Consider the following 25,439-nt stretch of genomic DNA (forward strand, 5'->3'; position numbering starts at 1 on the left):
CAGATAAATATATAAATATATTGATGTGCTAAACTTATTTTCTCAATTCAACCACAGGGTTTCTATATATAATCAGTGCAAGGGAGGAGATTAGACCTGATTGTAGAAACACATTATATGGAATGCTCATTTCAGTAAAGCACATTATCAATCCATTTGATACAATTTAACCCACCATAAAACTAACACATGCCCACAGTCATGTGTGTGTTTTATTCAAACCCAAAGTCATTTGGCATGAATACATAATGAGAAACCAGAAATGTGGAAATACTGAATTTGTGCATTAATATAAATGTAACTGTGCTCTGTCACAGCACAAGAAGAGCCACAACCTTTGGAAAGTCCCTGGCTAGTCTAACCGACCTCTGGCAGCTTGGGACATATAAAGCTGATACAACACAAAAATATCATTTTTCTCTTTTATGAAGCTGTGAGCAGTTGCTACTCTAGCACACCATCCCTTGCTTGTTGCCTGGCAGAACAAAATGCAATACCTAATTCACAAGCTAAGATTCCAAGCTCTTTGGGCCAATTAATCTTTTTCATTGTATACCCACACATTTTGTAACGGTCGAATGTTTCCAGTGAGGGGAGTTATTCTGAAACTAAAACAATTATATTAGAAGAACTGCTGTTGTAAATAGTTATACGAGTCTAAGGTCACCATGAACTACCATCGTTTGCTCCCCTTTTTTTGTGTAAGGAGATAGCAGTATAATGATCTTTTCATACTGTTGAAATTGAATCCACACTAAAGGAATTGCTCACTTTAACTATATTAGAATCTCAAAGATGGGCTCACTTGTGTGTGTACAGAAATCTTTTGTATTTATAGAGCATCTGAGACAGTGAGGCCCCCCCCACCCCATCTCAGTCAAGATGACTAGTTGTAACAATACTCAAAAACATCATCATCATGATCACAGGATGTCTGTAAATGCAGGGGGGACTTGACTTGATAGGCCAAGGGACCTTTTCCAGTCCAGTGTTTGTGTTTCTAAGCAATAAACAAAAAATGAGGTATATACAGAATTTCAACCATCTTTGACTGCAGCATTCCAGTCCATTAACAGGGAAATAAGGGGTTTCAATTGCTAATTCTACATATTCTTGTGACTAACAGAAGTTTGTCCTAAACCCTGCCCCACCCAAAAGTTGACAAACATATATAATATGAAATCTAGATACAGAGAAGTCATTCACAGACACCCACAGATGAATACTCTGACCTTAACTTGTGCTATAATTTTCCATTTGTAATATAGGAAACATAGCATATTCCCGCACTGACACCTGCGCATGCCCAGAAGAGGCAACACTTTGCTTCAAGCCGGCTCGCCCAATGTCTGTAAAGATGGAATGTTTTAATGGGGGCTTTTTTGGTGCTTTTATCTAATAGTTGACTGAATTAGCTATTAGCTAAAAGCACCAAAAAGCCGTGCTGAAGCGCCTGATCTTTACAGATCCTACAGAACTGGGTTAAAGTAACGTGCTGCTGCTTCTGGTAAAGTATGTTTTTTTGTTTTTTTTAATGTCTGCAAGCAGCCTCTGTTTTCAAGTCAGGGTTTATGTAGTGTGCTATGCATAAGTCATGGGGCCACGTGCTGAAAAGGAGAAAGCAAAACACTGAATAGTTGCTCAATAAATGATCATCATCCATTCTGGGCACCCAACAGAGGCAGGAATCCTGTGCTAAAAATAATATATGATAACCACAAATAGGCCAAATCAGGTGGCTTTCTCCTTCATACAACTTGACAGGTGGTCACTGGGAACATAACAGAGACAGTTCTCGCTGGTTTCAGAACTGATGTCTAGAGATGCATTTACACCATGGCTTTCAGCTGCAAATGCAGAAAAAAGTCCTACTCAGTTCTAGCCTGAAACGCACACAGTGCAGATGTAATCTTTGGAAAACGTCAACTGCTAGAATTGAAGAATTCTTTGCTGAGCATATACTATACCCTAGTCAGGCTTTCATGGAAGTTGTGAAAAGCAGAGTCGTGGCACAAAAGCCACCCGCTTCCGTATCTCAAGCATGTACTCTAAAGCATGGATGGCACTAGAGCTTTTCAAAGGAAGGTTAAAGAATTAAAAATGTATAAAATGATGCACTTTCCCCTATCTTTGTACTTAGAAACAACTGAATCGTCTTGGCAGAAATTTTCCAAAAAAATTAGCCTGAAGTCAACACCAGACTATAAAAGTCACCTAAATCAGGGAACTTTTGTGACCTGTAAGATGGATACAGCCTGCAGAGCTGTGGGAGTTTGGTGACATTTCAACAGTGGGAGGCCTTTATCTGTGCAGCAGGAAGAAGCCATGGCAGGGTGTCTCTACCAATCAGTAATGAGGGGTGGGGCCAACAGAAAACCCATGAAAACAGCCCTTTCTGCTGCAAGCAAACCAGTAAAATGGCTCCATCTTGCTGCAAATTACATAAGCCCCTATTTATAAGTATTGTTCTCCATGTATAAAACACAATCCTAATTATGGATTTAGTCCTGCAAGATACTGAATGCTCTGGTCTCAATCTAGCAAATTTCTCAAACATCTGCTTAACTTCAGGCATTTGAGTACTTCCATTTGTCCTGGCTGTAGAATTTGAGAACTTGACATGGATCCTAATTCCAGAACTGTGCTTCAGAATCTCAGCCCTCATATAAGAAATGTATCTTAGTCCCTACACTTCTACAGAGAAACTTAAATATAAATCTGTGTGTGTTCACCTATTACATGCATACACACACTACATATAGATACACACACATATCATATTTTCTCACATTTAACATGCTCCTGAATACAATATACTCCTAGGTTTTGACATGCAAAATTAAGAAAAAAAGATTTTCCCAACATTATGGTGGCAGAGAACAGACACAGCTAATCTTCAGCTGAGTCACCCTGTCTTTCCTGCTTAACTAAAATCTTGCCTGAAGATCCGTCTCCATGGATGGACCTACGATTTTGAAAGAGCTGAAGAGCTGTGAAACAGGAGAAGACACCAGGTACTCTAGCATCCTGCAAAACTGCCCTAAGAAACTTTAGCCTGGTTAGTGGAAGATTAAGACCATTAAAAGAAAAGACCATCATTTAGACCTCTGGAGCCATAAGCTATTAAAACAACAAGACATTGAGTTGTTTGAAGTTCTGGTCCAGTATCACTAACCACTTCACCCCTGATCATTCTGCAAAATCAAGCCATCTCCTCCTGGAGCCAATCCCCTCAAGTTCCGCTACCTACTTGTCAAATTCTAGCTATAGAAGCCAACTTCTAAGATACAGTAACAGGAATCCCTGGCATTTCAGAAAGTGAAACTGAAAGGATCAGAAAACAAAAGCTATATTGAGTGTTATTCCAATAAAATCATCCCTCACTAAATTAAATCGCTACAGATTTACCAGGTGAAGTGTTGCAGAAATTAGGTCCAGTTTATTACATGGCCTTGATTTTATTAACATTTCTTGATAATGAAAAAAAATGTTAACAAAACCAAAGCCTACTGCAGTCTGTGTTAAACTAGAACCAATTTCTGGACCAAATTAAAGCACGTTTCCTTTTTCTGGATGTGTATTTTAACTAATTACAACTGGACAGGCACCTCACTGGGGTCACTTGATCCTAGTTGTCTTCCTGTCTAGAGCCTTTGGAGGGGGTGGGAGGGGGCAGGACCTTATGATCTGTGAGGTACCTTCCAGACCCTAACAATCTATGAATAATTTGGATTCAAGTTAAATTCCTGGTGTTTTGTTTTTGTGATTATGCAAAAAAGTTTACAGTATTTTGAGGCAGGGAATATATCATTATTGGCTGGCATATTCACTATATTAATCACTGAACACTAGACAGATTAATGTACATCCTCAAAAAGTCACTTAGAAAAAATTAAAATTTGAGTTTAGGAAAGCTGCAGAGTATTTTGGTGGCTATGTACATCTCAAAGCTCACTGCATACAGATCGCTGTTTTACTGTTATCGGACAGGAAATAAAAAGAGCATTAACGAATATCTTTTATATTCTACACAAGCACTGGATTCGACATACTGCAGGTCTCCCCCCGTGCCCCCCCCCATCAGGGCATGGTCTCATCCACATACTCCCCTCTGTACAGTTTCCCCACTCTGTGTGCAACCTTTCCCACTGTGCAAGCCACCCCAGCTCCAGCCCTAGACTTGAATCCAAGACAAGGTTCCTCTTCCCCTGCTGCATGTTGATTAAGGAAAAAGCCCCCTCATCTTGGATTCAAGTATATGCAGTATTTCTGTTCAACTCAGATACATTTATTGAAAGACAGCAATTGCAAGTTTCTGATAAAGACAAGTTAGTTGTATACTAGGGATTATTAATAAGGGAACTATAAGCAAAACTGAAAGGCATCCCCATGCCTCTTTACAAATTGATGGTGCATCCACACCTTGAATAACATGTCCAGTTCTGGTTCCCACACCTCAAAAAGGATATAGAAGAACTAGAGAAGGTACAGAAAAGGGCAACAGAGATGATTAGCGGTATGGAGAGGCTTCCATGCAAGGAATGACTAAAGAGGCTAGGCCTATTCAGTCAAGAAAAGCGATGCTTGAGGAGAGGACATGATAAGCATTTACAAAATACTAAACAGCAAAGAGAAAGTAAATGGGAATTTGTTATTTACTATCTCTCCCAATGCAAGACCTAGTGGTCACAAAACAAAAATAGTAGGTAGTAAGTTTAAAACTAACAAAGGGAAGTCCTTTTTCACACAAAATGCAAGGAAAGTGTGGAACTCATTGCCACCAGATGTTGTGGAAGCTGACAGTTTAGCCAGATTCAAAAAGAGATTGGACAAAACCTCGGAGGAAAGGGGCATCAGTAGCTACTGAGCATGGGAGTTGGGGATACAGCATGAAAATCAGAACTTACTATCCCTTAAATGCTGGAGGGTGCAAGTAAGAGAGGAACAGTGGGGAAAAAACCCCTCTCCCTTTCACAAACTAAATTACATCTGCTTGGAACTCCTAAGAAGCAAGGAAGTTGATTTTTATTTCCCCCAACAATTGCCCGTAGCTCCTTACCTCCCACACGGCAGCTTGGAGGTACTTACTGGCCAGAGTCACTTGGCAAGGGCAAAAGTAGATAAGGTGGATAGGTGTTCATTTGGCAGCCAAACCAAACAAACAACATTTCTAATTTGATTATATTGGTTAATTTGAAGTTCTGAGAGAAACAGTGAGGTTTTTCTTTAAAGGGACCACACAAACTTTTGGATTGAAATGAAGATAATGTTTCCAAAAATGGTAATGTTTTGTATGTGGAAACATGCAAAAACCAACCCCATATTTTTTAGCTTGAATAAAAATATTCAAGCTCTATTTTAATTCCTGCCCTTTCATTCTTATCCTGCCCCTTTCTCCCAACCATCCAGACATTTCCTATTATGCTTTTTTGACAGGTTGATTCACAAGCTTTGCTATGGCGATGACTATACAACCATAATGTAGCTCTTTAAACTAATTTATTTGAAAGAGTTGTTTTCATTTTATCCATTGTATATTATTATGCACAAACATTTTGGAAATTATATTATTTACACTGTATGTATATTTTGGCAACTTTTTCATTTCTGAGAAAAGACTTTTTTTTAAACAAGTCATGGTGGGTGTCTCAGTCAAAAGTTATTAATTTTTTAAAAAACATTGGACTAACCTCTCTGTAGACCTCCCATCATCTTTATTAAGCAAATGTCCCAAAACATCAACTGTTGTTTAACCAACACTTTATTTTTAACAAAAGATCAGTAAAATTCCCCAGAACATGGGTTTTCTTTACAACTTATTTACTTTATTTTCAATAAATATATTTTTAGTTTGGTTTTTCATCTTTAGATTTTTCTCATCTTCAGTTATCAAAATGTAAATTTATTTTCTTTCCTTATGCTTCATTCATTCATATATTTGGATGGGAAAATCTATATAATTGCTTATTTATTTATTTATTTTTAACTAAGTGAACTTTTTTGCTTTAAATTTGTGTATACCATATGAAATGAACATTTTAATCAACTTGAAGGAAGGAAAAGGGGCCAGAGAAAACAAGATGCTACACAGAGTGCTTAGATGAAACTAACAATTTTGTGAAAGTCTTTTATAATCCATTACACTTCACTTACCCTGAAATAATACAGTGTTATACGATGGTGCATCATACTACGACAGTTAAGGTTTAAGTGTCATAAAGCCAAATTTTCAACCTTTCCTAAAATTCACATACTTATTCCAATCAGTATGAGATACCAGCTCAGGAGTCGAGGTAGAAGTCTGTGGTGTAAATTTAGGGTTATCTGGTCACAGGATGTCAACAATCTCTCTCTTCTACCTCATGGCTTATTTTAGAAAATGATACGTTACATTTATTTACTTTGACAGGCACTAGAGGAAAAGCTGTGGACAGTATTCATACAAAGTGTATGTTACTCCCCTGCTCCAGTGCTCAGAACTAAGAACCAGTTCCACGACACAGCAGTATAAAAGCTGCTGAACCATACATAAATTAGTGTACTGTTGGGCTGTTGCAAATTACATACAGAAAGAATATCAGTAGATATTGATGGAGAAACCCCTTCTAATATATGCAGTGTAGCCTACTGTTAGATACACTCATCTGGGAGCCAGAAGATCATGAACCTAAGCAAAGAGCAGTACTATGGCAAGAAAGTTTGGCACCTGGGACAAAGCACACACAGTGGCAGCCTGCTCTTACCCCATGCACAGATCCAGGGGGCACATGCCCCCCCACGCCTGCCCAGAAGTGCATGCAGTAGGGAGCCCAGGGAGCTGCCCTCCCTGCACCCCGCCCCAAACAAGCTGCTCACGGCTCTACCCCACCTCTAGCTGGGCAGTGCCTGTTGGCGTCCCTTCACTTTGGCTCCCCCCCCCCACCCCACTTTGCTACAGCACTGGTAGGGAGGCAGAAGATGGGAAAAAAAATCTTGGGGAACTGCTAAGAAATCCTTTGCCTTTGAGAATGGAAAAAAGGGTACCAGGCAGCAAAGTCAGCATTAATGCATTTCACAAACCAACCCACAGGGAGCCTTAACATGAAGACTGGCTTTGGGGAGAACCCCCCCCCTGAAACTTGTTTGACTCAGAAACTTGCTGAAGGTGAAAAAATCTAGGAGTTCCAAGCCTGATGGAACAGTGGGTTCTGATGACAGAGAAAATATGCTTAGGCTGAGTGACAACTGTTCACTACTACTTTATCTATTCTATCATCACTGATGATCTGGGGATTTGAAGAAGCCACCCCTTGATCACCCTTGCAGTCAAGCATGCTGCTTGGTCTAACTTCTAAAGCCCTGGGGAAAGTGACACTTTTTACACTACAGTTCAGCCCACTTTGCAGAGATGTGATACCACTTTGCTGAGATTAACCTTAGCTTAAGATTAACTGCATTTCCAGTGTCTTAAAAAAAGCTTCTGTATATTGAGTTTCTCTTGTAACACCATGTGTAATAATATTCCATAGCATTTGTGCATTAATTGTAAAAATATCTTATTTCCTAAAATAAGAAAAAAACCTGTTTTTACATTTGATGGTAAGATAGATGTAAACAACCCTGGTTTTAAAACTGTATCACTCTTAAATTCTTTTAAAATTTAATTTATAATATAATCTTAATTAATAATACATGTAAGCTATCTGTGATGGGCACTGCCCTCAATAAATCTGATTGCTGCCTAATTCATTGGGCCCTTTGGACATTTTCACAATGTAAATAAAAACACAACATAGGTAGAGATGAATCCCTTAAAGATGATATAAAATAGGAATAGTTTATTGTTATGCAGTCTTGCAAATAACTAGTGTTTCTGAATAGGGAAATAATTTGCTTGCCCTGCAGTGATTCAAATGGCATTATAATGGAATTTTCTGTGCTGAATTTCCTGGTTGTTTTATATAACTTATTTTAGAAAAAAGTGAAGGAATCTGACAAGATCTTTAAATTTAAGTGTTGCAGCTTTCCCAGGTATCAGGAAAAATATATTTACTGATCTAACCGGTGATGCTGATATACAAAGAAATCAAACAAATCTGAACTTTGATCTTAGCTGCATATTCTGTTTGCCCAATACAACCAAATAACAATTTTTGGTTGTGAAGAACAGGCGTACAATCCCCACCCCCATCAACAACATATTTGGCACTGTATAGGAGGGAAAAAAATCCCCAGGAGCTCACATTCTAAATAGAACACAAATAGTACCACCTACACATGATATGGAGCACATCTAAAATGCAGAACTCGGACAAGGCACCAGGTGACAGAACAAGGCTTTATGATGTCTTTTTATTTATTTGCTCCCTAATTTTCATACATTTTAAAATTATATATATTTTGGTAATGCTTTGCGCTAAAAAGCCAAATTACCATATTTACCTGAATCCAAGATGACTTCTAATTTAAGGCAACCTCCCAATCATTCAAATGTATACATGGAAATGTTATAAATTTGTTATTTTTTCATGTACAGAACATACTTATTGGAGGATCATCTTAAATTTGTCCCCTCACCACTGTAGCAGAACAAGCATTGGGAGGGGGCAAATGGTAGGGTGCAGGCAGGAGGGGAGTCAAATGCCCTGAATTCTGCCCCTTGCCATCTGTCCTGTTCCCCACAACATTCCCCCCCAGCCACCAGTTTCCCCTACACCTTTCCCTCCCCGCAGCTTCTTGCTTACCACTGCAACCCCTGCTTCCTGGCTAGGCACAGGCTAGAACTACAATGTGCTCTGGGCCTTCAGCCAAAATGGGGCTGGAGCCAGAGCCATGACAGAGGGTAAGTGGAAGCAGGAGGTTGTGGGGGGGGGCAGGTGTGAGGGCAGAAGCAGCATGTGGTGTAGTGGCAGTGGCTCTATGACCCTGAGCTCAGTAGCTGCCTTGTATTTGAATCCAAGGGGGTACTTTTTCCTGCTATGTTGAATCCGGAAGAAAACCTCATGTTGGAGTCAAGCAAATATCATTTCCTAGAAGATAATACTTCCGTTGCAGTAGAATGTATTCAAATACTCACATATTACAGATTGAAATCTGTATTAACAGCGTCTTCCTTTGAGACATGGAAAGATCAATATGTAGATTGTACTAGCCCTGTTGCTTGCTCCACTCAAGGTCTGCATTCAAGAGATGCCTACGCCAAATTTAATTCACATAATATATTTAAATAATGCACTAAAGTATAGATGGATGGAGGGAGGCATCTAGAGGCCCAATTACTTCTGCATGTTTAGTTGTTGCAAGCTTTTATGACTTATTTCAAAATACTGAATGCAGAGCCAAATCCTACATTTCTGATTTCCTAAATTCTAATAGTGATTAATGAAAACAAAAATTATATGGCAGGCACTGGCATTTAAACTTAAACACCTCTAAGCAGTAAACCAAGGGTAAGTGATGCAGAGAAGCAACAGTGGATGAAATTCTGTGTACACTGTTAAGTCATTCTGAATTAGAACAGTTTTTGGAGAAAAACTGGAATCAACTGCCTTAAAGACTATTTTCTTAGACACTTCAAGGGATTTCTCAACTTTTGTTCTGATAAGAAAAAAATAATTTACTTAAAAAGAAGACATCTGCTGTTGGAATAGATTATGTGTCAATGTCCCTTTAAAGCAGAGGACTTTGAAAAAGAGATCCATAAATTCCCAGCAAGTAATCAGTTAATGCCATAGATGACAGAAGTCCAATTTGACAAATTTTCCTATGACAAAGACAAAACGTCCCTTCCTTCCACAAAAACAAAATGTACTAACTCTCTTTTCTCACATTTTTTATTAGTACTCTGTGACCTGTGCTCTGACCACTGTCATCAACACAGTGACAATTTCTCTTCACCAGCTATATTTTGACACAGTATGGTATTCATTAAAGCCATTAACAGGCCCAATCCACAGAAAATAAACATGGAAACTCTGTCTACACTGAAATGAATCAAAACATAAGATTGTTTCAAGTGTAAAAAATACTCACCAAGAGCATATACAAAGTTTTTTTTACAAGCCCAAAGCCTAACTATCCTCCAGATAAATGTGAAAAAATAAATTCAAGACCTCTTAAAATAACTTTAAACAAACTTAAGCAACTTATTACCCATGGGAGTAGACTTTAACTGTCATTGCCAGAGAAGAAAAGTCTGACAGTTGGGGGCTATGACATGGTATTTATAATCCCTAGGCAGCATGTTCTGTTGGGGCCCACTGCAGGGCAAAAGATGGGATTTTCAAGAAGGCTCACAAGTCCTGAGTTTTAATACACATGCATTAAGAGTGTTTAATCCAAGTGGAGATGCTTGCTTTTGATATTTAAAGTAGTCTTTTTTTAAATATAAAAAATTGCCAAGTGCTAATATATAAAGCCACGTTTATCACTTTTTAGATGTTTAGTGCTGCTGCATATTTTGTCCAGTATAACCAATTTACAGTTTTCTCGCTGTTGATTTTTTCTTTTCCATTTTGTGCATGCATGTATGTGTGAGCATGGGAGTGCATGTGTACAGGTATGCGCATGTATATGTGTAATGGGAAAAAAAATATGAAGATGATGAAACAAAACGGTGAATTTATAGAATTTCACATTCCTGAAGAGATTAGATAATGCAATATTATATATAGATGAACATGTTTATACACATACACTGTGTGTTTTTACATTCTATAAATAAGCATCATTTTCCACCTGTTTTCTGTATTCTGTTATATATGCTCTTTCCCTTAAGTCCTGGTCAGTGCTGCTAATGTTAATTCACAAAGCTCAATAGCTCATGATTTTCAAAGCTTAGTGCAACATTTGCAGAACAAAGTGGGGTTTTTTTCTTCTTTTTTTTTGGTGGGTACAAGTACGGGGACCACAGGAACAGTTAAATTCATGGCATGGTTGGTCTACCACACAGTCAGGGGAATTCTTTAAATAGAGCCTGTCACTCTCTTTGCCCATCAATGGGATTTCCTTCTCAAACTGCTGATTCGTTCAGGTACACAACAGAGGAAATTTCAGTTAACCTTTGTTTCACCCCGGGGAAAAATCTGTCTGAAAAGTATAAAATGAATAGATTAAAAAAAAAACTAAGTAGCTCAGCTGCAGGGCTATTCTTTCTAGTGTTCACAAGCAGTCAAAGTTAAACAGAGGAAAGGAAACAAACCTGAACATTTTATTCCCATTAGAGAATAAATTTGCAATATGCAATTTGGAAATCCCGTTATCTATGCTTTGATTTTTGATTTAGTAAAGCAAGATGTAAAACAGAACTATTCCTCACAAAAGGCACCCACAACATTCACCTTTTGGTCATTTCCCATATGACTCTGGAAACAGTCTGGTTTCTTTGAGCAGGGAGGCATTTAGACCATTTAATTAAGTTGTCTTAAATACCTTTTAAAATGCTAACAATTCTTAGTGGAGAAATACATAAGAAATAGTAATTCTGTGTTATATTTAAGGAATGAATTTATAGGTAAGATAGAGTGCCAAAATATGGTTGGAAAGTAAACAAACAATTTGTATTTGAAGGAATGAGAATAAAGTAGTTTAACATCAAACTCTCTTTTTCCACAAGGTGTGCTGTAAAAGTTGGTTTAAGAGATAAAATCATCATAATTTTTTAATAGGTATGAGTCTTTAATTTCTGTTTGAGGCCTTGGATTGTCCTTAGACTTCTAATTGCAGAGACTGCTGCTTTGGCTATCATAAAGAAAAAATTTACTTAGTTGGCAGTGGGCGCATCTACATGTTCATTAATGCGCAGTAGTTACTGTGCATTTAATTTAGTACTTACTTCATGAAGCACTAACTACATGTACAGTTACTACAGTTGCTGCGCAGTAGTGCCAAAGGCATGTTTTTTTTGTGACACTTACTGCACAGGAGCCTAATAATGCTGTGCAGTAGTATACCAGTCAAAAACTGTGCTAATACACTGCTGCGTAGTAAATATCTTGTGTAGATGTGCCTAGTAAGTAAGGCCTGCGTAGTCTAGGGCAGGGGTCAACAGCCTACAGTTTGTAGGCTGAATCCAGTCCACAGAACCATTTGATCTAGCCCACAAATATGGGGCTACAGCAACTGGTTTTGACAGCCAACTTGAACTCTGTAAATCCATCATAGCTTTGCTCCTTTACATCTAAGGGACTACCTTTTTTCCTTAGGCCCCATTGCACCCTAGGCATGGCTGGTGAACTCAGACTGGTGAGGCGGTAGAGTGTCCCCTGGGAGCGGGGTTTGCAGCCAGCCAGGAGCAGTGGGGTTTGCAGCTTCTGTGCTAGCAGCAGGAATGCTTGGCCGGCTACAACCCAGTGCCCCCCCCACCTCCCACCAACTGCAAACACCCCCTGCTCCCGTGGGATGCTCCGCTGCCCCACCAGTCTGAGCTCACCAGCCGCACCTTTTGCAATCCCTAAGGACAGTCAAGAAGAATGTCCTGAAAATATTATCAATGTGCCAAGTTTGCTTGAAAAAGGTGGAAGGTTGTTCTCCACAGTCAACCCATATCTCTGAAACTCTCTCCCACTTGAGACCTGCTAGAACCTGAGCCCGGCCATCTTCCAAAATGGCTCTAAGACCTTCCTATTTGAGCAGGTATTTAGCAGACCAGGCTAAAATGGGATATTGTTCAGGGGGGTTTGCAAAATAGTTTACTGTAATACTGAGTAGGGCTTTTACATGTTATTTTGCTTCTTCTGTTTTGTTCTCTTGTTCAAATGTTTTATAAATTATTTTGCTCTCTCCTGTAAGTTACCCTGAACTTTTGCTGGGAAGGGAAACACATAGATCTAATAAACAAACAAGTATATTTTTAAAATCTCAGTAGGCATCTATCTGGACCTACAGGTGCTTAAATTTCTTTAATTATTTGACTTTACAGGAAATAGTTTACTGCAAGGAAGTGCTCTCACTGGCTAGTTGTTGACATTAACTATTACATTATTTCTTTGTTTCTTACAGTTGGGAGAATAAAAAGAAAAGGCAGATAGACGGCGTTTTTAAACTTCTGTCTTCTGAAAGGTGATGAAGTTTGGGGCCATTTAAATTTCCTGAGTAAAATTTTATGGAAGTTAACGGGGCCATATGAAGTTCTGTCTGCAGCTTCCATGAGACTTCCTTTGTTGCAAACGTCTCCTTTGCTTCTGAGGAGCCCAATCAACATGGAAGGCCTTCATTATGATGAGAGAAAAAGGCCCTCATGTAGCCCAATATTAACTCTTGGAGACCACTGAGGTGCAGAACCCAGACTTGACTGCATCTCATTTTCACTGAGTAGTTAATGTAGTAAAAGAGTGTGGCACTGATGAGTTTTTACCCAGTGTTTGACAGGTATGGTACTCTGAGCCAGGGCGTCAAACCTACAGCCCGAGAGGCGGGTTATACAGCCTGCCTTTTTTCCAAGGGCTTTTCACCCCAGCTCTTGCCTGTGCTCTGACTGCCGTATCCCTGGCAAAAGGTCAACCTCTGTCAGTTCTGGCAGTACAATGGCCAGAGCGGTCACGGCCTGCAGGCTTCTGCAAAGCAAGGAAAATGGCCCACTTACTGATCTGATTTTGATACCCCTGCTCTCAGGTAATGGAGAGTTTTATCAGGGTTTGCATATTCATTCACAGGTATAGGACACTGTACTATAATCAGAGCCTGAAATTCAGGCTCTTTCCATCAGCACCTGGCACAGACTTCTAGTCAGCTGTTAGTGAGTAACACAGTTCCTAGTAGCTGTCAATCTAGAAGTAGGTAGGGAGCCCAAGACAACCCATAGCAGGCACTGGTTTTTGCCGATTTGTAGACAGACTTCTTTCTTGGAGATGACAACATGGTACCACTATAGCTCCTCACAGGTGTATCACTGAATGCTGTCCATCTATATGTTAACCTACTTTGTAGCTTACTGATTTTGTAACTGTATATTGTTCTAGAAATACTGCAATGAATTATCAATATGAAGAATGAACAGATCATCTAAATTACTCTTTAGGCCTTATACACATTATTTTTGTAGCACTATATACACCTATACAGCATTTCAGAAAACAGGGTGTCCATAGGTTCAGGCTCTTTGTAGGGCTACAAAGATGGCAGATCTGCTTAAAAAAAAAGAAAGAAAAAACAAGAGTTCCTGTTCTACATAGGAAATTCTTTGCAATGCTACCTTTTCACAGAAGTTTAGGGCTAGAAGGGACCTCATGAGATTATTGGGTCCAGCCCCCCCATTCTGGGCAGGAAAGGCTGCTGGGATCAAATAACACTAGCAAGGTGTGAAGATGTCCAGGGCAGATGCCTGCACCACCCCTCGCTGGGAGTCTGTTTCAGGGTCTGGTCACATGAACCGTATAGAAGTTTTTCCTTATCTCCCATTCCTGGTCAACAACCTTCCCACACAGCCTCTAGCCACCTGCTTGGGGGGATAGTTGTTCTCCTTGCTAGTGATGGAGAGACTGACTTTGGTAGTCACTGCAAGTCATGGCTGCAGTCACAGTTGTTGAGCATAGCTCCCCACTATCTGCAGAAGTGACAGAGGGCTGGGAGAATTAACCCCCTCCCTGCAAGAAGGTGGTAAAGTTTTCTTCCTGTTGAGGAGTGACATCATTTGGAGGTGGTCTTTCTGAAGGGGGGGAGGGGAGCAAAAAAGCAGTTCCTTATCAGTCCCTGGCTGAAGAGCATACCTTTGAAATGACTTTGTTGTATTCCAGCCATGGGGCTGTGCAAGTATGTGCACATCCCCATAGTGCTCTATTCTTATAGAGCTACAAAGTATTGAGGGCTGAAGGAATGTGTCCAAGGCCTTAGGTAAACACCTATCTTCTACAGAACAATGCTAGGAACTAAAGCTTGAGACTACATGCATAGGAACAAGATAAAGGTGTAAACTTACATGTCTGATGCTGCAGAATAACTGCCTATGTTCATGGGTTTTAGCCTGCAGTATATGCAAGAGACCTTAACTTACTTCTTTTGTAGAGTGAGCAGCCTTGTATTTGCTGCTGGCACACAGGACATTGCCACGGAATAACGAACTGCTCTCAGTTCACACCCTAGCTTACCTCACAGAAGCGTAACGATCATTCAATTCTTATATTATCATTTCTATAGAAAATCTTACAGTTCAACTAAGGGGTGCATTCATACAACATATTTCCCATTCCCCAACATTTCTGCACCACAGAGAATCAACTGCAGACTTGTTAATATGCTGATGATGAATTATCACCTGCTAAGGCAGAGAGTTTACAAGTCATGGGTCAGAACAACCAGGCTGGGTGGCTTATGTGGTATCTCAGTGGCAGAGCTTTCATTGCACCTTCTCCCAGGGTCAGGCAGTTGGGAACCTAGCCCATGCTGCCATTGCACCTCTCCCCCTGCTCCCCAGCTGCAGTGCAGGTGCAGCTTTCTTCTGGTGGGGAACTGCACCAGAGCCAGGCAGCTGGCAGCTGTATCTGCACTGCCACCACTCTCTCCTCCCACCTTCCTTCCCCAACACCTCAGCCTGCTGGCAGCTGTGTGGATGCAGCTGGAATTTGCTCAGCGCCAGTATAGTTCCTCATAGGCTGGAAGATGTGCCCACACTGCATCTGGGGAATGGGATGGGGTGGGGCAGGACAGGAAGAATTGGCTGCAGCTGTGGCCATGGCAGCTGACTATCGTCCAGACTGTTTTGGCATGGGCATGGACACAGGTACAGGCAAAGTGCTCTGGCTGGTGATTAGGATGGATGCAGTACCTCTGCAAGCCAGATGTTGCTGACCCCTGAGCTAGGACATGGTAACAGAAAAGTTAGTCTCCTGCTATTAGAGCCCTGGAACAAGAGTTCTCATTATAGCATTTTGCTTCTGTTAAGTAGAGAAAACAAATACAATTTCAATGTCAATGTAATTCAATTAGGCCTTTAAAATAATTACTATTTTATATGGTCTACATTTTAAAGACAGATTATATTGTAGGGACAGTCTGCTGGGTTAAGTCAAGACTTAATTAAGCCTTCCTTATTAAAGCTTCTGTACATGGGGTAATGAGAAGGTAACTGTAAACAGAGTAACAATATTCTAAAAACATATTTCTTGACAAGCAAGAAATATCTGAAGTTTCTAACTTCTAAAGAAAGCAAGAAAAATACCTGTTCTTCAGACAGACCAGTAAATCTCTTCTACTTTAAACAGTTTGGATATAAAGAAATAAATCTCTTATCAAGTTCAGATTTAATTTTCTCAAACAAATTTGTCTTAGTTTAAGCATATTCGAATTGATCCATCAATGCTTCAATTGAGTTGCCTACCTAAAACAGTTGTTTAGAAGCCCATAACATTTCAGACCTATGTAGCACAGCTACTTTGCAAAGCAGAAGACAGTGGAATAAAAGAAATATTCAGATGGAATTGAAATGTAGGATTTAAAACACCTTCCCAGTCTAACTGCAAACTTCACATGGGTTCTTTATTAGATACCGCCCTCAGTTCACCTCCTGCCCAAACACAAAACCTCCAACCTGAAGTAAATGGTTTTCAACTCAAGAGAGCTGGCACAGCTAGGGGTACAAGTATCCCATCTTTTCGCAGGCTAAAAGCTAAATCATGCCAGTACCAATAGCCCTTCAATGTCTTCTCATATGTTTGTGTGCCAAGGTGGTAAACAAGTTCTACAATTTACTGGAAAAGAATCTTAGGCTGGCCGGACTTATTAACATACAACAAAATAATGGAATATGGCTCCAGAAAGCCAAGAAACACACATAAGGGTGTGCAGAAACCATGGGGACATATTCTTTTGGTTAGGATTTTGTGTTGTGACCAACTAGGTGTTGATCAGTTAGGCTAATTTTGCAACGAACAAAGAACAAGAGTTCGGCAGTTTGGCTTGAATCTTACCGGTTGTATTGAATGAAGATATTAATAGTAAAAAGGTAATTTAAGGATTGCTGATACAAGCAGAATTCTGTTAAGACTCTAATTGTTCACTTCTTCAACAATTACAATAAAAAGTTGCAAACATTTGTATTTCACAAAAGTGTATCTGGAGAGATGTGGAATGATACTTATCAGAGTTCAACTCATATCTTGAACTGAGAAAACTTGTACTGAAGAAGAAGATGCAAATATGGCTATAAAGTGACTAACATGATCCAATGACAAGTTCAGAGCTCTTCAGTGATAATGATCAACTCAAAATTAAAAGAATCATGGAAAAAATGGAGTAAATGAACCTGAGTAAAATGATCTGCTAAAACACCGTAAGATAACTTTCTCCAATTTTAAAGCATTTTTTCCTTGCAAAAAGGATTTTCCTTTTTGAAAATTGTTAAAATTTGACTGCATGACTTGATCCAGGCTTTAAGATTCAGATACTTTTCAACTAGATGAAGAACCTGACCAACGTTTTAAGACAAGAGATTGAAAAGCCTTAGTAGTGGAGCTGGAAGGTCTGATAACCAGGCTGGGGATACAGGCAGGTAAAATAATTATACCGATATCAAAGGATACAAATATCAGCTGTTTGTATGCACTATAATTCTGTTGTGATACAAGTGTGGCAAAACTGCACCACCTTTAATCCTACTTTATTCAAGGTCAAAGTTACAATGATTTAGCTCACTTGTATCGTTACGGGACCACACAGGTACAATAGCTATACCGTAATAGCTGAAGTACGCTCCCAAGCAGCATCCTTGAGAACAAGAACAGATTATCTATGCTTGGAGTTATTACTGATTTATGTCCTTTTCGATCTGTTTTTGAAGATAACAGAGGCAGAGTAAAGGAAGCATACAGGCAGGAAAGTGCGAATAAGCTATATGTCAGAAAGCCAGAAAAGCACTTTGACTCCCTCAAGGAACTGATGGGCAGGATCCCTGGGGAGGCTAGTCTGAGGGGAAAAGGACTCCATGAAAGCTGGTTGTATTTTAAAGAAACCTTACTGAGGGTACAGGAACAAACCATCCTGATGAGCAGGAAGAATAGCAAATATGGCAGGCGACCAGCTTGGCTTAGAGAGCTCTCCAGCGAGCTCAAACACAAAAAGGAAGCTTACAAGAAGTGGAAGCTTGGACAGATGACTATAAAGGAGTATAAGAATATTGCTTGGGCATGCTGGATGAAGTCAGAAAGGCCACAGCACAACTGGAGTTACAGCTGGCAAGGGATGTGAAGGGTAGTAAGAAGGGTTTCTATAAGTATGCTACCAACAAGAGGAAGGTCAGGGAAAGTGTGGGTCCCTAACTGAATAGGGGAGGCAACCTAGCGAGAGATGATGAGGATAAAGTACAGGCAACCCTTGCTTAATGCTCTTAATTGGTTCCAGAAAAACCAAGCATTAAGTGGTGCACTAAGCGAACCCCCTTTCCTCATAGGAACGAATGTAAATAGAGACAGCTGGTTACTGCTGCTTCTTGTTGCCACCTCTCCCCAACCCCTTGCCTGCCCACCAGCCACTCCAGCCCCACGTGCCAACCTGCACCCCACGCTCCCTGCCACCCTGCCCTGGGCTCCCGCTGGCCCTGGCACTGGTGGAGGCCTTGCACTTGCGCCTGGCCCCCCACTTGCTGCTTCTCCCCACTGCCACTTCTCCCCACCCCCCTGCCCACTAGCCGCTCCAGCACCATGTGCCAGCCCAGGCCCTGCGCTCCTGTCACCCCGCCCTGGGCCCGTCAGCCCTGATCCCACAGCACCAGCACAGGCCCCATGCTCATGCCTGCCTGCCCACTCGCTGCCACTCACCGCTTCTCGCAACTGCTTTGCTGAGCGTTATAATGAAACTGGCTCAATGCTAAGTGGAAGCAGGTATGAATTTTAAATGAGTGCTATAGCGAAACAGCACTAAGTGAAACCATGTTAAGCAGGGGTTGCCTGTACTCTATGCCTTTTTTACCTTGGTCTTCACAGGCAAGGTCAACTCCTGGACTATTACACCAGGACCTACTGAGGTCACTCCCAACCCTCATTTTCTAGGATTCTATGATACTGATAAAAAAAATTAGATCACCTTTGTGTATCACCTAACATATGGCATTGATGTGTGAAGATCTGCATGAATGTGTTTAATCTGTTGGACTCAAACTAGATGAATGCCACTCATCTCTAATCTTTGTGCCTTCTTTGAGCCTTTTCCACAAGGTAGGATATAAATCTAATAAATAATCAAACAAACACATTATTACAGGTGAAACAGGCTCTATAGTCTGCTGCTCACAGCATCCATTATAACCACCTTTATTGGCAGAGCAGCACTGAATGATGCTCTCATGCACACCTCTTCATGGATGGCCTGTCTCAAAAGTGTCTTGGATCACAGAAGACACTGCCACCAGATATCCTATGCTGCTCTGGTAAGGGTAACACATGGTCCTTCACCAGCTTTTCAGAGGTCTTGTACAGAGTCTAGCAAACAGCATTAATTATACTTTAGAGGCCTTGAGAGTCGTGAGACACAAGAACCAATTTACATTATTCTGAAGGGGTAATCTCATAAAAAAAAGCTATATTTTCTAAACAGCGCAGCATCTGGCTTTTCCCATTGAAAACAGTCCTCCTAAATGGGTTTTGAGCAATTTTAAAGAACTGGCAACATATTTAGGTGCCTGGTGTGAAATGCAGTTGAAAACCTGGCCTCCTGTAATTTATAGTGAGGGACAAAAGTTTTCCTTCTAAAAGACCATGCCCTTGGAAGCTAAAATACTTTAACATTGTTAGAAAGTAGTAACCATTGCCAGGAAGCTGAGAGTATCCTTGACAGGTATCAAAATGACAAAATAATCAATAATCTTTATTTGTAAAGATTAACCTTTCCAATTACTTGGCCTAACAGAAACATGGAATAGGATTCCTAAGCTTGATAATACTGCAAAGATAATAGCACGCAGTATATAACAGCAGAAATAGTAGACAGGATCTAAGAGAACAGGCTCAACTTGATGTTTACCTGAAAAATTCTCAGACTGAACAACAGAAAGGAATTTGAGGGTTTTGCTTTCCCCCTTTTTCCTCTAACTCTAACAGCATACAGTTACTAGGAGGGAGCAGTACTTTGCTAAGGCAGTTCCTGCTTCTGAAAGCAAAATGGGATCAACTGTCTTAAGTCTTGGGAGAGATCCAAAGATCTGGTGGGTGGATGGGGGAGGCTGAGGGACCTTTTATTTCAACTTCAACACAGAATCACTAATCTCAGGGTTGGAAAGGACTTCCTCAAGGGGCATCTAGTCCATTCCGCTGCACAAATGCAAGCTGTGCTATCTAGAGACTCCATATTAAGAACACTAAGACTTGTGAATGGCAGATCTTCCATTCCTCACTGGATCTCACAAAATCAGGTGAGTGTTCAGCTATACAGAATGATGCATCATAACAGCTGACAACATATGAAATAACTTCTTTATCAGAAGTGGTTTATGCAGCATGCTAAGTGCAATGACTTACCCTTTGGCATTTTGTCATAGAGGAATTGGCTTCTTTTTTTCTCCTTATGCAGTTTCTACATCAGTGGAAGCAACTTCCCACACAAGCAGAAACCATATCACCTGGTACACCTGGAAGCTGTAGATCATAACTGCAGGAGGGTTAACAAATCCAGTATTCATCCAAACAAACCCTGCCAGAGAACAGAGATGCTCTTTGGCACAGTACCTCAGATTCACTAACAAGGTGCAGTTTACAAGCAAGAGATTTTTAATACTATGACAGCCATATGACAGCACGCAATATCCAAATGCTCTTGTCATCCAAATGCTATGAAAAGACATGAAAGGTCAATCTGTGTCCCAATTCTGCAATGAAAAGTATACAAAGGAATGCTCTTCCAGTCTTGGTGCAGCAGTGATTTCAGGTGAACCACTGTCTTAAACTGGTTAAACTATCTTGGTTTTAATAGTAGTAAAGATGAAGTGGTGTTGTAGTCCCGCTAGTTCAGGAAATATGCAAGATGCAAGGTTTTTTAGTGATAGCTTTTAGTGGACTAAATGTATAGCTGGAAGAGATGTTACATAAGCCTTAAGATACAAAATGTGCTTTGAAAGTGTGTCCCATTACTTATTACAGCTACATATATAATATTTTCAAATGTTTAGCAATTATGTCCATGTAGATTTTATCCTCTTAAAATTTTGTTTTAGAAAATTCTTTAAAGATATTAGTAAGTAAAAAACAATTCTTCCCATGTTTAAACAATGGTACTACTAGTAACTAACTCTGTTGGAGTCTCTCCAATTTGTCCACATCCTTTCTGCAGTGGGGGGCCCAAAGCTGGACACAGTACTCCAAATGTGGCCTCACTAGTGCTGAATAGAGGGGAATAATCACTTCCCTGAACCTGCTGGCAACACTCCAACCAATGAAGCCCAGTATGCCATTAGCCTTCTCAGTAACAATGGTAAACTTTTGGCTCATATTTAGCTTATTGTCCACTGTAACTCCCAGATCCTTTTCTGCAGAGCTGCTGCCCAGCCATTAGGTTCCCAATCTGTACACCGGTGCATGGGACTATTCTGTCGTAAGTGCAGGACTTTGCACTTGTCCTTGTTGAACCTCATGAGATTCCTTTTGGTCCAATCCTCTAATTTGTCTAAGTCACTCTGAATCCTAGCTCTACCCTCCGTCATATTTACTACTCTGCTCAGCTTGATGTCATACGCAATACGAGTGAAGGTATTGAACAAAACTGGCCCCAGGACCGAGCCCTGGAGCACTCATCAGCTACCAATTAAACATTGAGCCATTGATTACTACCCTCTGAGCCCAATGCTCCAGCCAGCTTTCTATCCACCTTACAGTGCATTCATCTAGCCCATACTCCCTTAGCTTCCCTGAGAGAATGTTATGGGAGATCGTATCAAAAGCCTCATTTAAGTCAAGGGACATCACACCCACTGCTTTCCCCACATCCACAGAGCCAGTCATCTTATCATAGAAGGCAATCAGGTTGGTCAGGCATGACTTGCCCTTGTTGAAACAATGCTGGCTGTTCCTAACCACCTTCTCCTCTCAGGGCTTAGAAATGGATTCCTTAAGGATCTGCTCCTTGAGTCACAAACAAACTTCAGATCCAAGTATTTTTTGCACAGAAGACCACCATGTTTGCTGGTTTTACATTTATCCTCGTAAAGCACGAGAGAAGTGATCTGAAGTAGGGACTTTCATGTTCCTGGAACTGATTTAATTGCAACAAGAAACTGAGAATCTACATGCAGTTCAAGAAGTTTCTGAAGATTCAGGAATGTTTTAGAAGGTTCCAGAAAGCTGGAGAAGGTGTGCTTGACGAAAGCTAGTTCCAAGCTGTGCTCACCAATTTTGATCATGTATTCAAAGCTTGAAAAGCAGTTGTGTATCAACACTACCAGGTGTTGGCTCATGTAGATCCAGATCAGAGCCTATGCAATGATGTTTTTTTAAACCACTTTGCAGCTGCAAATACAAAGAGGAAGGCTGCTGTGTATCTGCCAGACCTTAAGTAAAAAGGTAGATTGTTTAAAAGTTGATACTTCAGATTACCTGAAGTGAGTCAAAATCTGAAAATTATAGAAAGGCCACTTTCCCCACTGGTCAGAGGATTGCAAATGCAGATCAAAGAGGCCTGTAAGGAAGTTGTTCCAACATACTGGCCAGGTACGGAAACTGCACTCTTACCAGTGTAACACGCAACCGTAGCCCTGTTACTAGGAAGAAGGGCAGCCCCTTTAAATCCAGAACTTTTCGGGTGCAGTTGTCCGGGAGTTAAGGATTGACCCCTGCCAGCTGCTCAGGTGACAGGAAGAGAAAGGCCAGAACCATATAAACCTCAGGCGGAGAAGGCCAGGGGGATGGCAGAGAGGGGGACAGAGAAGCTGCGGCAGCCTCCTCAGAAAGAATGTGGTAAGGTGGAGACAAAAGTCCAATCACATGTAAGCCAGCAGTGTGCCTCTCCCATCATTATTTTCTTTATATGGCCACAGGGGCCTATTGTTTACATTTAATGTTAAAGTCAGTGGTTTGTGGCTGAGGCTGTAGGGGAGGAGGAGCCCTCATTAGTGCTGAGGGGCGCTGCAAAAGAGGGCTCAAGAAGCCTTGTGCACTAAGGGTGCAGCACTGGGGCCATGAGCCCAGAATTGCTTGAAGGGAAGATAGGAGCCTTGAAGCCGGGTCCTACTGGATGGACTTAGGTGAACAGCCCTAACTACAAAAACAGGGGCAAAGCCAGAGGGGGCTGAGGCCCCAACAGCCTGGCACCACAGGGGCACAGTTTAGAAGGGCCAGTAAGGCCTGGTGTCATGGAAAGTATGAAACGGAGGGCCTCAACTCCGAGCGGATTAAAGAGCTAGAGCCTTGGAGTCAAACCCTGCTTAGCATATTTTGACTAACAGGCCTAGCTAGAGAGAGAGGGGATAAGATCACAGTGGCTGAGACCCCAACATAAAGAGAAAATTATAAAACATCCGCGAGGCATGGGGCACATCAAGGGAAGGTTGAAGCGTACTTTTTGTCCTTAAAGCAACAGCTTATTATCCTACAGGTGGTGAGCATTAGAGCCCATCTAGGAACCTTTGGGTCAGCCTCCCTCTTTAAGAACCAAGTGACATGAAGTCGTGGCAGGAGAGCAAAGGAGGGACGCTGGTCCCCAGAGGAGGAGGAAAATATAGCAGGACTTAAAGGCTGGTGAGTGAGGCACCCTTCAAAAATGCCGCCAGAGACAGCACCCTGTTACAACCAGCATCAGTGATCGTAAGTGATAAACAGGGTTCAATAATCAGTGATAAACAGGGTTCAATCAGCATTAACATTGACCCATGCCATTTTCTATCATATTTGATGGATCTCTGAGACTCTGAATGGATCTCTGAAGAGGTTATTGTGACCTGTGAGTGTCACTTCCAGTTCAAAACCACATTCCACAAATAAATTCTAAAAAATTGTAAAAATGATTTATTCATGCAAGTCTTAATCTGTGAGAAATCAAGATTGTGATCAAAAAAGCAGCATCTTCACTGTTAAGTACTGTTTAAGCTTTTGTTGATGTTTCCCGAATACTGTATTTTCTCACATAAAACATTCACTTTTTTCCAAAATTCAGCTGCTAAAATTTGGCATGTGCATTCTAATAGAGGGAATACAGTGACCACAATTTCTGCCATTTAAGTTTCTGCCAAAAGGAAGAAGTAAACTACTTCCTGTAGAAAGGGCTCCCTAGCTGCTGTCTGTGGATATTTTCTCATAACACCCACCTCCCGTGCCAGAGGCTCTCAAGGAAAGATTTTTTTTCCTTCATTCTGCCTTTCAAAGATAAAGTACATGCTTTATTTCAGAGTGTGCTGTATGTGAGGAAACATGGTATTTTCATGGTTTGGCATCTTGCAATGCAAAAAGACAAAAACTAATTGATACTTTGTCCTACTTCATGAAATTAAGTAATTCACATATAGAACAAACTCTCCAAACCAGAACTGAGGACAATAAATCCTGACACCTTTGACTCAGTTTCTCCCATCGCATTCACAGAAACAATGGAACTTGTAACTGATGCTTACACTGCTGTTTGCAAAACAGATTCTGCTCCTGCTGAGCAACACTCAATATAAAGAAAAAACAACAAAGCACCCAACTGGTTGTACCACTGAAGAAAATGATCATTTCCTGTATAGTGTCCAACTGCTCAATGTTCGACTGATGTGAGAATGCACTTGCTTTTCAAATAACATCTCATGCAAACAATCTTTCCAGCTCCCATGCTCTTTCACTAGGCTAAATTGAAAAAGCAGGAGCAAGATCACCGATAAAATGCAATGTTTGACATCCTCAGCACTTTGGATAAGTCTTTGAACCAGGATGTAGCCATCAGCAAAACTCTGTTGGCAAGAACAGTTTAATGTCTCTGCTTGTTTTACAGCTCTGCTCCGTTGCTTTAAATAGGCTTTTTATTTACATACGGAGTTTTACATGGGCTATCTTTCTACTTGTTACTTAGATCAAGGTGCACCTGCTTTTTCCTCAGACCTGAGGAAGGGTACTTTTCCCCAAAAGCTTGTCTATAATTTATTCCTACCATGCAGTTGGTCCAATAAAAGATATCATACCCCAAAAACTCACACATGCGGACCATCATGCCTACAACTTCATTACAACACTACAACAACAGTTTAGCCATTCTGTGCTTCCTTAGTGACTCACTGTATACAAGTTCTCATAGATACATATGGCAATTCTTCTGCACAGCATAAGCTAAAATATCAAATAAGTAGAGGTGCACTGTTATATTGGTGCCATATCCAATCAGCACCGATAAAAGGAAAATTAACATCATCAGCTATCAGCTTTTTTTTTTTTTTGCAGGTGCAGCCAATAATGTCACCGATAAATATAATGCGTCTTCTGGCTGGGGCCCCAGCCACTGCGTGCATGCATGCAGCTGCACATGGCCAGGAATGCAGCCAGATAGCATGGAGAGCAGTGCCTTGTAGGCAAGTCTGTAGA

At 40.8% G+C, this 25,439-nt stretch overlaps 1 protein-coding gene across 1 annotated transcript in view; it reads right to left on the minus strand.

The window, feature by feature from the left end:
- The window catches only part of ZCCHC7 (zinc finger CCHC-type containing 7), a 194,856-nt gene that overhangs the window by 73,058 nt on the left and 96,359 nt on the right, over positions 1-25,439 (minus strand). The gene's annotated exons all lie outside the window — the stretch shown is intronic.

This window comes from Crocodylus porosus, unplaced genomic scaffold, assembly GCF_001723895.1.
Source record: "Crocodylus porosus isolate Cpor-Errol unplaced genomic scaffold, CroPor_comp1, whole genome shotgun sequence".
Taxonomy (NCBI): domain Eukaryota; kingdom Metazoa; phylum Chordata; order Crocodylia; family Crocodylidae; genus Crocodylus; species Crocodylus porosus.